The sequence below is a fragment of the Narcine bancroftii genome, chromosome 13 (genome assembly GCF_036971445.1).
Source record: "Narcine bancroftii isolate sNarBan1 chromosome 13, sNarBan1.hap1, whole genome shotgun sequence".
NCBI classification, from domain to species: domain Eukaryota; kingdom Metazoa; phylum Chordata; class Chondrichthyes; order Torpediniformes; family Narcinidae; genus Narcine; species Narcine bancroftii.
In genome coordinates, this window is record NC_091481.1 from 8447496 (window position 1) to 8459534 (window position 12039).

Here is a 12039-nt window from a genome sequence, read left to right on the forward strand (position 1 = left end):
TTAGATTTGGATTGCCTCCCAATTCTACTTTCAAATGCAAAGCATATTCATTTTAATTTTTGTCACTTTATTTTGTTTTTGACAGAACTACAATTTTTCATCTGTCACCAGTCACACAAAAGTTTGTAATAATTGATTTGGGAGATGGATGTTAAGCCCTAATACAGAAGGACTATTTTTAGCCTGAGTTGTATTAGACCCTGGAGTTTATCTGCAACATGTTTTAATACTAGAAGTCAGGAGATCTTTGCTGCCAGTTATGTTCTGCTAGATGTAATCTGTACCTCAGTTGTAGAAAACCTGTATCTATGTTATTTCAAATCCCATTCCTAATCTTTCAGTCACAAATTCAGGTTGATACACTCTGATTTGTACTGAACGTATATTGCACCATCAAAGTTGCCAACTTATCTATGAGGTATTGAACGGAATTCCGATCTTTTACTTGACTTGAGTAATCCTATATTTTCCACTAATAAAGAGGAATAAACCTTTGGCTCCAAGTTTGTTTGACATCAATTGATCTAAGATGGAATAAAAAATACCCCAGGTACCTCAGATGTACTTAATTCAAGATTGTTTCAGATGGCATTGGTTTGAAATAAAGACAGATAATGTTGGAGGAAAGGAGGCAGAGAGAGAGAGAGAGAGAGAGAGAGAGAGAGAGAGAGGGGGGGGGGGGGGAAGGCACTGCCAAACCAAGACCACCTACAAGTTGGAGGAACAACATCTAATATTCCACCTGGACTCTCTCCATCCAGATGGTATTAACATCAACTAAAAGCACAGATATGCTGGTGGAACTCAGCAGGTCTCGCAGCATCCACTGGAGGGGTAAAGACCTGAGCCTTTCTTCAAGATCAACTGGATGAACTGCTCCAGTTTCCATTAGACCCATCCACTTTCTCTTTCTTTCCCTATCCTGTCCCTTTTCCTTCAGCTCCTCTCACCCCCTTCCCTCTCCATTCAGAGAGCTATCCCCTCCCCCTATCACTTCCCAGCATTTTTCTCTTCTGCCCTCCCATATCCACCTACCACTTATTACCTGTGGGTCTTTGCACCTCCCCCTGCCCCTTCTTCTCCCTGCTCCTTTCTGCCCCTCCCCCCCACCTTTTTAATCAGGTGTCTGCCTGCTTTTTGCTCATACCTCGACAAAGGACTCAGGCCTGAAACGTTGCTTACCCTTTGGATCCTATAAGATGCTAGGTGATCTGCTGAGTTTCTCCACCATTTCTGTGCATTGCCCTGTGGCTTATCTGATTTCTTTGAGTTTTTTGGGCATGATCTCTCCATAAAATGAGTCACAGATGCTACATTGCAATGGTTAAATTTGGGGAAGAAACTGATAGGAAAGTCTTTCTTCTGTTTAATGCAGCCTGATTCCAATGATCTGTCGATTGGCACTCAGTGCATTTAGACTTAATTAGTTTGCTTTTTTTTTATAAGAAATGAAAGGTTTGGCCCAAAATGTTGACCATTCTTTTACTTCCCCACAGATTCTGCTTGACTTGCAGGTTGTTTTTTTGGCTCAACTTGCAACATCTGCAGACTTTTGTGTGGCTTTTTTTAATGTGTTGCGATCCCTGCACACAGATTTTGCTATGTCAGGATACAAGGCTGTGGATTGAGAGATGGGAAGCAGAGGGCATTTTCAGCTGATGTGGACATGTCTCTATTCTCTTTTGGAAATCCAAGATTCAAGCGTTGAACTCCATTAGGAACCCTGGGCTTCGGAACCCTGCTCTGCATATGGATCCTTGACTTCCACTTCGGAAGATCACTGCCAGCACCAATCGGAAACAACATCTCCTCCTCACTGGCGATCAAGATCCGAGCTAAGCCCACTGCTCTACTCACTGTACACCCATGAATGTGTGGCCAGGCGCAATTCAAATACCATCTACAAATTTACTGATGACACCACAGTCATCAGTAGAATCACAGATGGGAATGAGGATGCGTACGGGAGGGAAGGTTGATCAGCACGTTGAGTGGTGTCACAACAGCAACTTTACATTCTATGTTAGATTGTGAACTTCAGGAGGAAGTCAGGAGAACGTGAATCAGTCTTCATCAAGGGGCCAGCAGCGGAGACAGTCAAGAACGTCAAATTCTTGGGTGTCAACATCTCTGAGGACATGTCCCTGGGCCTCCATGCCTTTACTGCAAAAAGTCTCAAAAAATTATACATAGAGAGCATTCTGTCTGGTTTCGTCACTGTCTAATTTGGAGGGGCCAATGCACAGTACAGGAAAAATTTCCAGAGGGTTGTTAACTCAGCCAGTGACATCACGGGCACCAGTCTTCACTCCATGGAGGACATCTACAAGAGGCAGTGACTTGCCCCTATCCTCAAGGGCACCCCCCCACCAACCAGGCCATGCCTACTTCACTCTGCTACCATCAGGAAAAAGGTACAGAAGCCTGAAGACAAGCGCTCAGCGGCACAAGGACAGCTTCTCCTCTGCCATCAGATTTCTGAACATGAAATGTTATTTATACCAAAAATCGCACTGTGATGTTGCCACAAAACAATAAATTTCAGGACATGTTCATGACATTGGTTTAATTTGTGTGTCTACTGCAGCTCAACTTACATTCAGCTCCACTTGCTAATGCTACCTGATCTTGGTGTGGTGTTCAGGGTCTTGACACTACTGAAGCAAAATCTGCAAATGTCAATGAGTTAACTAGTCTTGGCTGGCAGATGATGGGGTTTAAAGGCCACTATAAAATCTTGGACCCTAGTTGGTTGTTATTCGAGGATTTTACTTTAGCTTCTTCAAAGTTCAATGTTTCAATTCATTGTCAGAATACATACATGACATCACATACAGCCCTGAGATCCTTTTTGCTGTGGGCGAGGCAGAATTTCTACTTATCAGTGGCTGTAAACTGTACACAAGAAGAAAACTATGTCTACAAAGGGGAGAAATGTAAACAAAGAAAGTACAAACTGACTGTGTAATACAGAAAAAAATAAATGGGCAAAGTAAGAGTCCTTCAACGAGTCCCTGATTGAGTTTGTCATTGAGGAGTCTGATGGTGGAGGGGGAGCAGCTTTTCCTGAACCTGGTGATGTGAGTCTTGTGGCACCGAGACCCCTTTCCTGATGATAGCAGTGAGAACGGAGCATGTGCTGGATAGTGTGGATCCTTGATGATTGCTGCTGCTCTCCGACACCAGCGTTCCCTGTAGATGTTCTCGATGGTGGACAGAGTTTTGCCTGTGACCTCCTGGGCTGTGTCCACTATCTTTTGTAGGGCTTTCAGGTGTCCCAAGACCAGGCCAAGATGCAGCTGATCAGTACACTTTCCACTACACATTTGTAGAAGTTGGCCAAGGTTTCTGATGTCATACCAAACCTCCTCAAACTCTTGAGAAAGGAGAGGTGCTTTCTTCACAATGCCATTAGTATATGGGGTCCAAAAACAGTCCTCCGAGATAGTGACTCCGAGGAATTTAAATTTGCTCACGCTCTCCACTTCTGATCCCCAAATTATCGAGTTTCAAGACCTAGATTCTAACATTTGGAATTTCTTCCTAACAAAGTTTTTGCTTACCTGTTCTCATATCACCTGTTAATGCTTTCACTGTAGTGGCGGCTACTGAAGGATCGCACAACCAGATGGGTTGAGTTCAGTGAGCAAAAACTGATTTATTGCAGGCTGCCTGGCAAGTCTTATACTCCCAGCCCGGACCTAGCTGAGAACCAGTCTGGGGGGACCCAGACATCACTGGGGTCTCACGTGGGTCCCTAAGTACAGGCTTCTGAGCCCGGTGCCAAGGTTGGGAGGAAACGCCCGACGGCACCATTTTGGCTGGCTGCCTCATCTCATGTGTGACAAGCAGGGCCGGTTCGCCTGCCCAATGGCGTACCGCCACACAGTCCCCCCCCTCCACAGAACCAGCACCAATGTCCTTTATTGCCAGGCGGCCTCACTTCTTGGGTTGGGCCACAACTACTGGTTCGGTGGGGTCGAGGTGGGCTGGCTTTAACCTGTCCACCGTAAACAGTTCCCTCTTACCACCGTTGTCTAGTATGAAAGTGGATTCTGAACGCTGGACAACTTTGGTTAGCTGCAAAGTAAAAGTTAATCCTAAAATGCCTCTTTTCCAACATTTCAAAACTTAGACCTTTTATCAAAAAAAAAATTCTCTGATCTAGATGGTGAGTGAGCAGGGATGGGGATGGGGAGGGGAAATGTTGAAATATGCATTCTGTAAATGATGCTGGAGAACAGGAAGGCAAGAGGCTACTCTGCCCATCATGCCTGTGGTAGCTCTTTGAAAGAGATGTTCCATTGATTCCCCCCTCTCCACTGCACTTTCCACAGAATTTTCCTATATACTATGTCCTCCATAATATTGGTGAGAAAGACATTTTTTCCCTTTATTTGCCCCAGTGCTCCATAGTTTTAAATTGTGCTGTTATTTCTACATGGTCAAACCAGAATGTAAACAAATAACCACGAATAAAATCTAGAATGTGCACTTTAATCACATGTGAATTGTTTGATTACAAATTTCAAACTGTGGAGTGCATGGGGAAATTAAGGGAAAATGTGTCTTTGTCCCAAATGTTATGGAAGGTAAATAACACTGCTCCTTTAAAGTTGCTATTGAATTTTCTTCCATCACCCTTTGAGGCAACAGATCCCGTAGCAGCTCACAATGCAAAATAAAATTCTCCTCCCCTCCCCTGCTCGTTCTCTTGTCCAATTACCTTAAATCTTAATACAAGAATAGTAATCTCCTAAACCTAATTACTCACTTAGGTTATGACCCACATTCATTCTGTTGCTTAATCTATTTGCCACACTTAATCCATTCCGCATGGCAACTGGACAGGCAAAACTGTTGTTTGTTTAATTTTGCTTTAAGTTTGCTCAGACGGTGGAACAACCCGAGAAGGAAAAATAAAGACGCAAAATCGTTAAATTCTTCCCTTAAAGATAGGTTTTCTAATTTACTTGTCATCTGGTGGGTAAAAGAATAATGATCATCCAGTGTTTTGCATTGTAAGTTTGGCCACGATGACTTGATTCTTCCCAATAACTATTCATTGCAGGCAAATTGCCTGGGGAATTTGCTCTACTTCGTTTAGCTTAATATAGAACTTCCATTTGCATCTTCCTCACGTTTCACCTGATTTATTATTTTTTTCCCCCTCTCCCAGCGTTACCATTATTTTGTCATCGCATACAATTCTGTAATAGTTTTTTTTGTTTTCTCCAGGGATGCACAGCGGGAAAATACATTTATACAGCCAGCCTTCCAGCTATTAAGGATGCTTGAGCAACCCAGCGGATACAGTCAAAGCGTGACAAATTAATCATGGCGCCAGCAAAATACAAATAATTAAGGATAGGGTCAGCTCTAATGGAAAGTGAGAGGGAACAGAATAGGCAGTGTCCGAGAGAGAGGGCTGGACAGTGAAGATTCCAGCGGAAGTGGTGTGGACGGATGGTCTTTCTGCGTATCTTACATCCCACCTTACAGTTTTGGCTTCCCCACCCCGAGCTTACACACAATCAATCTTGGATGGTGAAAAGGCTGCGGGAATGTTACAAACAGATTTTGGTCTCCTCTCCCTGAAAATAATGGTGAAGGAAAATTCTATGAGGTTCATCAGCTGCAATTGTCTGATGGGCGAGGGTGTTTACCCCATAAGGAGGGATTCAGCAGAATATAATTTATTTTCTTTTTCTTTTTGATCATACCTTGATGAAGGGCTCAAGCCCGAAACATTTGACCTGCTGAGTTTCTCCAGGGTTGTGTTTTTATTTTAATTCATCAGGCGAAGCCGGTTCTCTCCAGAATTTAGAGGATTGGGAGGTGGTTTCATTGAAAAAAGGCCATGTGCTTAAATAAATCTCAACAAGATGGACCTGTTCTCTACCAAATGCATCAAAACCAGGAGATAAAGCATCAAAATAAAGGGTTAAGATATCTGGGATTGAAATTAAGGGAAATTTCTTCAATCAGAGTGGGTATGAATCTTTGGAACTGAACAAGAAGACTGGATGTTTACAACATATTGACAGGTGTCTTGGGATTTAGAGGAAATGGGTAAAGCCCATGCAAATAGGTAAATGGCCTACTCCTGCCTTTATTTCTTATATTCTTTTCACTGATACCCTTACTTCACCATATTGTTACAGCAAACCCATGGAATCCAAAATTCAGTAACCGGCAAAAAAAATGTAAAAAATAGGAAAAAAGTACACAAGCTTAATATTGTAAATATTCTCTGAAGTAATACATAAACCTTTGGTGAAGTTGGGAGCCAATATCAGCCAGCGGAGGGCCTTGGTTGTGCTTTGCTCATAGCAGCTGTTTGAATAAAGTTGTGTTTGAATAAAATGTTGCCCAGGATGGTTGATGCTACTCACCATTGGGGTAACTCTTAACGTGTCTCTTTATTTCTGCTTAGTAAGAGTCATCTTGGTCAGAAGTTTTATCTGGAAACTTGGGGGAGGGGGAGGTTAATTATCTATAATGTTATTGTTCATCCTTTAAATGTTTTACTGTTTATATATTTGTGCAAGTGAAGTTTGTTCATTGTTAATACATATAGTAGTTTTGACTTTTAAACTGTTTATTCTTAATGCAGGTGTATTAGTTAGACATTGTAAGAGGAAGTCTCTTATGGGGAGAAGACCGGGCAGTGGGGCTAAGTGGAAAAATGGATCAGCTCAAGATTGAATGGCAGGACAGACTCAATGGGCTGAATGGTCTATTTGTCCTCCTATGTCTTATGTCGAATGGTCTTATGGTCTTCTCAACGCCTTCATGGTTTTCAGTCCCAGTATCTTCTGCTCCACGAATAAAGCCCCAGCCTGGCCAGTCTTGCCTTATAACTCAAGCACTCCACGTCTGGTAAATTCCTTGTAAAACTTCCTGCACCCACTCCAGCTTCATGAAATCCTTTTGAGAGTTCGGTGACCAGAATTGCTTACAATATTCCAAATGCGGTCTCATATAATTGTAACACGATGGCCCAACTCTTACAGTTAAATGCAAGGTCCTGTTTGTTATTATATAAAGGACAACTGGACAAAATGGTGTTTGGTCCTTGGTGCAAAAAAAAATGTGCAAACACAAATATAGACGTTGCAGACATATTTACAAGCAATTTACAGTGTATGCAGTACCTACATAAAATTAAATATTGTTAAATAATAGTAGAGTCTTGTAGGGATTCTATCAGGCAACATGCACTGTTCATCAGTCATTCAGTAGGCTCACTGTTCATGGGAAGATGATTCTTTTTTGAATATTTTATTTAAAATTTTCTCCATACATGGACTAATGAAAGATTAATATAATACTACACATTGCAAAAGAAGATAGAACTTACACACAGAACCTCCCACCCTCAAAATAATTAATACATAGAGTTATGTAAAATAAAAGAAAAAAGACTTTAGGATTGCACAGAGGGATGCCATCTAACACACAGATACAATTAAGGGAAGATTTTTGCAGATCCAGTGGCACAGGAGGCACCACACTACAAATTTAAACCTAATGTTTGAGTATACGGGTGTCACATTTGTAAAAACGTAGCATATTTATTTCTCAAATTATAAGAAGAAGCTGTTTCTCAGCCTGGTGGCGCTGGCTGATCCTCCAGTATCTCCTTCCTGACGGGGGGGGGGGGGGGAAATTGGAAGATGCTGTGGGTGGGGTGGTAGGGGTCCTTAATGATTTTGCGTGCCTTCTTCAGACAACGATCCCAGTAGATCACGTTAATGGAGGGGAGGGAGACCCTAGTGATCCTCGCTAACGCTCTTATGGTCCTGAGCATTGACCTTCAATCCAATGGTCTACAGGGACTGTACCACACTGTGATGCAACACGCTGTCTATAGAGCTCCTGTAAAAAGTGTAAGGATGGAGGCCGGTCGCCTTGCCTGCCTCAGTCTCCTCAGGAAGTGCAGTCCACTGCTGCACCTTCCTGACAAAATCAACCATCATAAACTGACTGCAGCACCTCATGCTGAATCAACCACTTCTCATCTTGTCTGCAGAAAGTTGCAGTGATGTCTTTGATTTCCTGGAGCCTGTTGCAAACGGGCTCTCTCGTATTCCTTGGAATTCTTCTCCTGAGCTGGTCACTCACCTACATGAAGAGGGGACTTGAAGAAGCTAGTACTCTTGTCCCCCTTGTCCACTACATCTCCAAACCCATACCATGGATCATAATGCTTCTACATGCTTCCCCACACACTTCTTGGATATCCTGCCAGATTTCTCTTTTTATTTTTATTTTTTAATTTAGACGTACAGCATGGTAACAGGCACTTTCGGCTCTCGAGCTCGTGCCACCCAATTACACCAATTGGTCTACAACCAGGGGCGTATCTATGCAAAATAACGCCTGCGGCAGGGGTGGCCAATGCATCAAAATAAATGGGGACAGGGAGGTCTCGCGAGAGCTGGCCTTGGTGGCTGCCATATTGTATTTGACATTGTGTAATTGAGTGTGAACGCCAGGACCAGGAATGAGGAGTGTATTGAGCGTAGATGAAACAGGTGTGTGTTCTTGTATGTCTGGGGTGGCGATGACAGCTCTGAGAGGTGAAGGGCCTCCCTTCAAGAGGTGCTTCCCCTTCAAGTGGTGCTTGGGCCTGTGCCATGTCTGCCATACCCTAGATATGGCCCTGCCTACATGTTTTGATGGGCAGGGGGTGGTGGGAACTGGAGCACACAGAGGAATTCCTCGCAGACATGGGGAGAATGTAAAAATTCCTCACAGACTGCACTGGATTTGAACACTGGTCACTGGCGCTGTAATAACGTTGCGCCAATGGCTACGCTAACTGTGCTGTCAAAAAAATCCATAAAACATCTATTTAATATCCTCCCAGGAAATTCAGAGAAACGCAGATGCTGTAAATCTGAAATAAAAAATGAAAAATTCTAGAAATACTCAGAAGACCATGCAATTTTGCAGATGGAGGGGTTTTGGCCAACATTTGCCACCACAATATAGGGTGGGGAGGGAGGTCAGCTCAAGCGGGAAAGTGTCAATTACTCCTTTATAGTCACCATGTTGCATGCTCACCGGACCAACAGGGGTTAACCAAATATCGTATCCGGACAAGGAAGCTAGTGTTTCCTGTTTGTTTCTTCTACCTTGAATTGATGTAATATCTGGAAAGACTAGACAACAAATCTTTTCAACAAGTTTGCTCTTGAAAAAAAAGTTGGGCATGATGACAGGCAACTTCAAGCTAAACACAGGTAATTTCAGATTTGCTGTATCATGTAGGAAGTTGGAAAAACATTAAATTAACTTTTATTGAATTTAGCATGTTTAATTGCATAATGATGCTGACACATTGCATTAGTTCAGCTGGCCTAAAAATATTTTACTGCAGATTCTCATTTGTACTCAGCATCTGATGCCTCTGGTGTCAGTGTCCAACAATAGTCGGCCAGCATCAATGGATTCCAGTCGCCTTGATATTGCTGTTCCATGGATGCAATGTCCTGGTGAAACCTTTCACCATGTTCGTCACTGAATGAGCAAGATCAGCAGGGAAGACGTCCACGTGCAAATGCAGAAAATGAGTTTTCAATGGCACACTGCACTTCATAGTTTTATATGCTTGAAGTAGACTTAAAATATGACAAGAATTCACAAAAATAGGTTATATATAAAAAATGGCATGTGATAGGAAAGTTTTAAGATAATTTTCGTGATCAGCAGGCCAGAATCCATAAAATACGCCCAAAAGTGTTCAGGAAGAAAAATCTTCACTGTCCAATGAATTAAGTAATTAAGTAGTCTTGACACTCACTACTATCTATGTACATCAGGGTAGCTGTACAAAACATGGCTTCAGTGAGAAGCAGAGCACAGGTCGACCTGCCATTGCTTTCCTATCAAAAAACATCGAAGAAGGCAGCTGCAGGCACTGCATCATGTGGAGCAGAACCCCTCTTATAACATGCTTGATGGACATCTTACTGTTTGCAAACAATATTGTTGAGATAGTTAAATTGGATAATTTTATAGCGGACTTGTTAATTAAATTGGAAGGCTGAGAGGTTTTGAAAGATCTAATCGCTATTACTGTAAACATCTCAGCAATGATGCCTGTACTTTTGACCACCTGAGCCCTATCTTTCATGTGGCTTTAAAACAAAGCTAAATGGCTCTATGTTGTTGTGAATGATATAATAATAATTGCATTTCCAGCGTGTCACTCATGAGGTCCTGAAACACTGTTTTTAGAAACGTGCTTAGTGTTGTAAGTGAGGAAATGTGGCAGAGAGATTCTGCGGAGCAAAGTCCATGAAATATTTTTCTTGACGTTGGCTGAATATTGGCAAAATGTAGGGAAGAACTTCTTTGCTCTTTTTCAGAAATATTTCCATGAAAATGTTTATTGACATCAAGCATTACTTCTATTTTCTTCTCTAAAAATACAGCCTGACCTACTGACTAGTTCCAGCTTTTCCAGATTCCGCTTTCAGACATTTTCAGAGTTAATACATGGCATCACATATAACCCTGAGATTCTTTTTCCTGTGGGTGAGGCAGAATTACCACTTATTGGTAGTGCAAAAAAGACTGTGCACAGCGTATACATGTGAACAAATAAAGAACTGTAAACTGATCATGAAATGTAAACAAACTGACTGTGCATTTAGAGAAAAAAAAAATCATTTAAGTTTAAAAGTGAGGGTCCTTAAATGCATCTCCGATGGAGTCTGTGGTTGAGGAGTCTGATGGCGGAGGGGTAGCAGCTTCTCCTGAACTCGGTGGTGCGAGTCTTATAGAACGTACACCTCTTTCCTGAATGTAGCTGAAAGGACAGAGGGTGTGCCGCATGGTGAGAATCCTTGATGATTGCTGCTGCTCTCTGATGGCAGCCTTCCCTTTAGATGTTCTTTAAGGTGTAAAACATGTACCCCTGATGTCTCCCCTAAACTTTTCTCCCTTGTATGTGATGTTTATATATGTACTCTTGACAATTATCCTGAAATCTGAAAATCTGATTAAAGAATACAATTCCTCTTATTCTTATAGGTTTTAAGTTTGAGAAAAAAGCACCAAAACAGCACTGCTCGCGTAGCGGTTAGCGAAATACTGTTACATTGCCAGCGATCGGGACTTGGATTCATACCTGGTGCTGTCTGTAATGTGCTTGCATGTTCTCCCCATGTTTGCGTGGGCTCCAGTTTCTTCCCACCCTTCAAGAAAACGTAATGGGGATTGCAGGTCGATTGGGCGGCACGGGCTGGTGGGCTTTTTACTGCGCTATATGTCTAAATTAAAAAAAAACATTAAAAAGCTTTGGGAAGAAATTCTAAATAATTTGTGTATGCATTGAAGCTTGGTGCAGTGACCCTCTGGGCAGTGTTGCTATGGAACAGGGCTAGATTTGATTTAGTTTAAATTGATTGATCGAGGCAGATGTGCTTGTATAAACACAGGCAGTTTCTTCATTCAAGCCCAATTGACTGCATTATAACTGAGGCTTTCTACCTGTCCTTTGAATGGTCCCAGATACACACTAACCCATATGTGCGATTAATGTTGACAAGCCATTGAATAATGGTCAAAACCTTTTACACCCTCTTGAGTCACAGCTTTGAATGAGCCAGGGAGAAATAGTTACCTGAAGGCTAACTGGCAATTGATTCATTCCCACTTACTGCTTTGTTAGTGGGCAACATTTAAACCAATAAGTTAATCGGGTGTGGGAATCCAATGTTATGGCTTCCAGAAACCCATGAAGGCTGAGAGCAATTCTCAATCCATCATTTCAATTTATTGTCATTGATTAATTTCATTGGTAGAGAAAAAAAAATTAAGGTTCCTGGATTGTGAGTTTGTCCTCCAGCAAGTCTTGATGGAGGCAGACTTCTTTTTATTTTGTGACTTGGCAGTCAAAAGTTACTAAATGACGAACAAATTCAGTTTTCCTTGTTAAAAGGTGTTAGTTATTTTTAATGCTCTGGCTTGATCATTCATTGTAATACTTTCTTAAAGAATTTTCAACATTATGGTAAAGCATGA

The 12039-nt window shown here is 42.0% G+C and overlaps 1 protein-coding gene across 2 annotated transcripts in view; it reads right to left on the reverse strand.

Moving 5' to 3' along the window:
• Positions 1 to 12039, reverse strand: part of podxl (podocalyxin-like) — a 230836-nt gene that overhangs the window by 153697 nt on the left and 65100 nt on the right. The window lies entirely within an intron of this gene.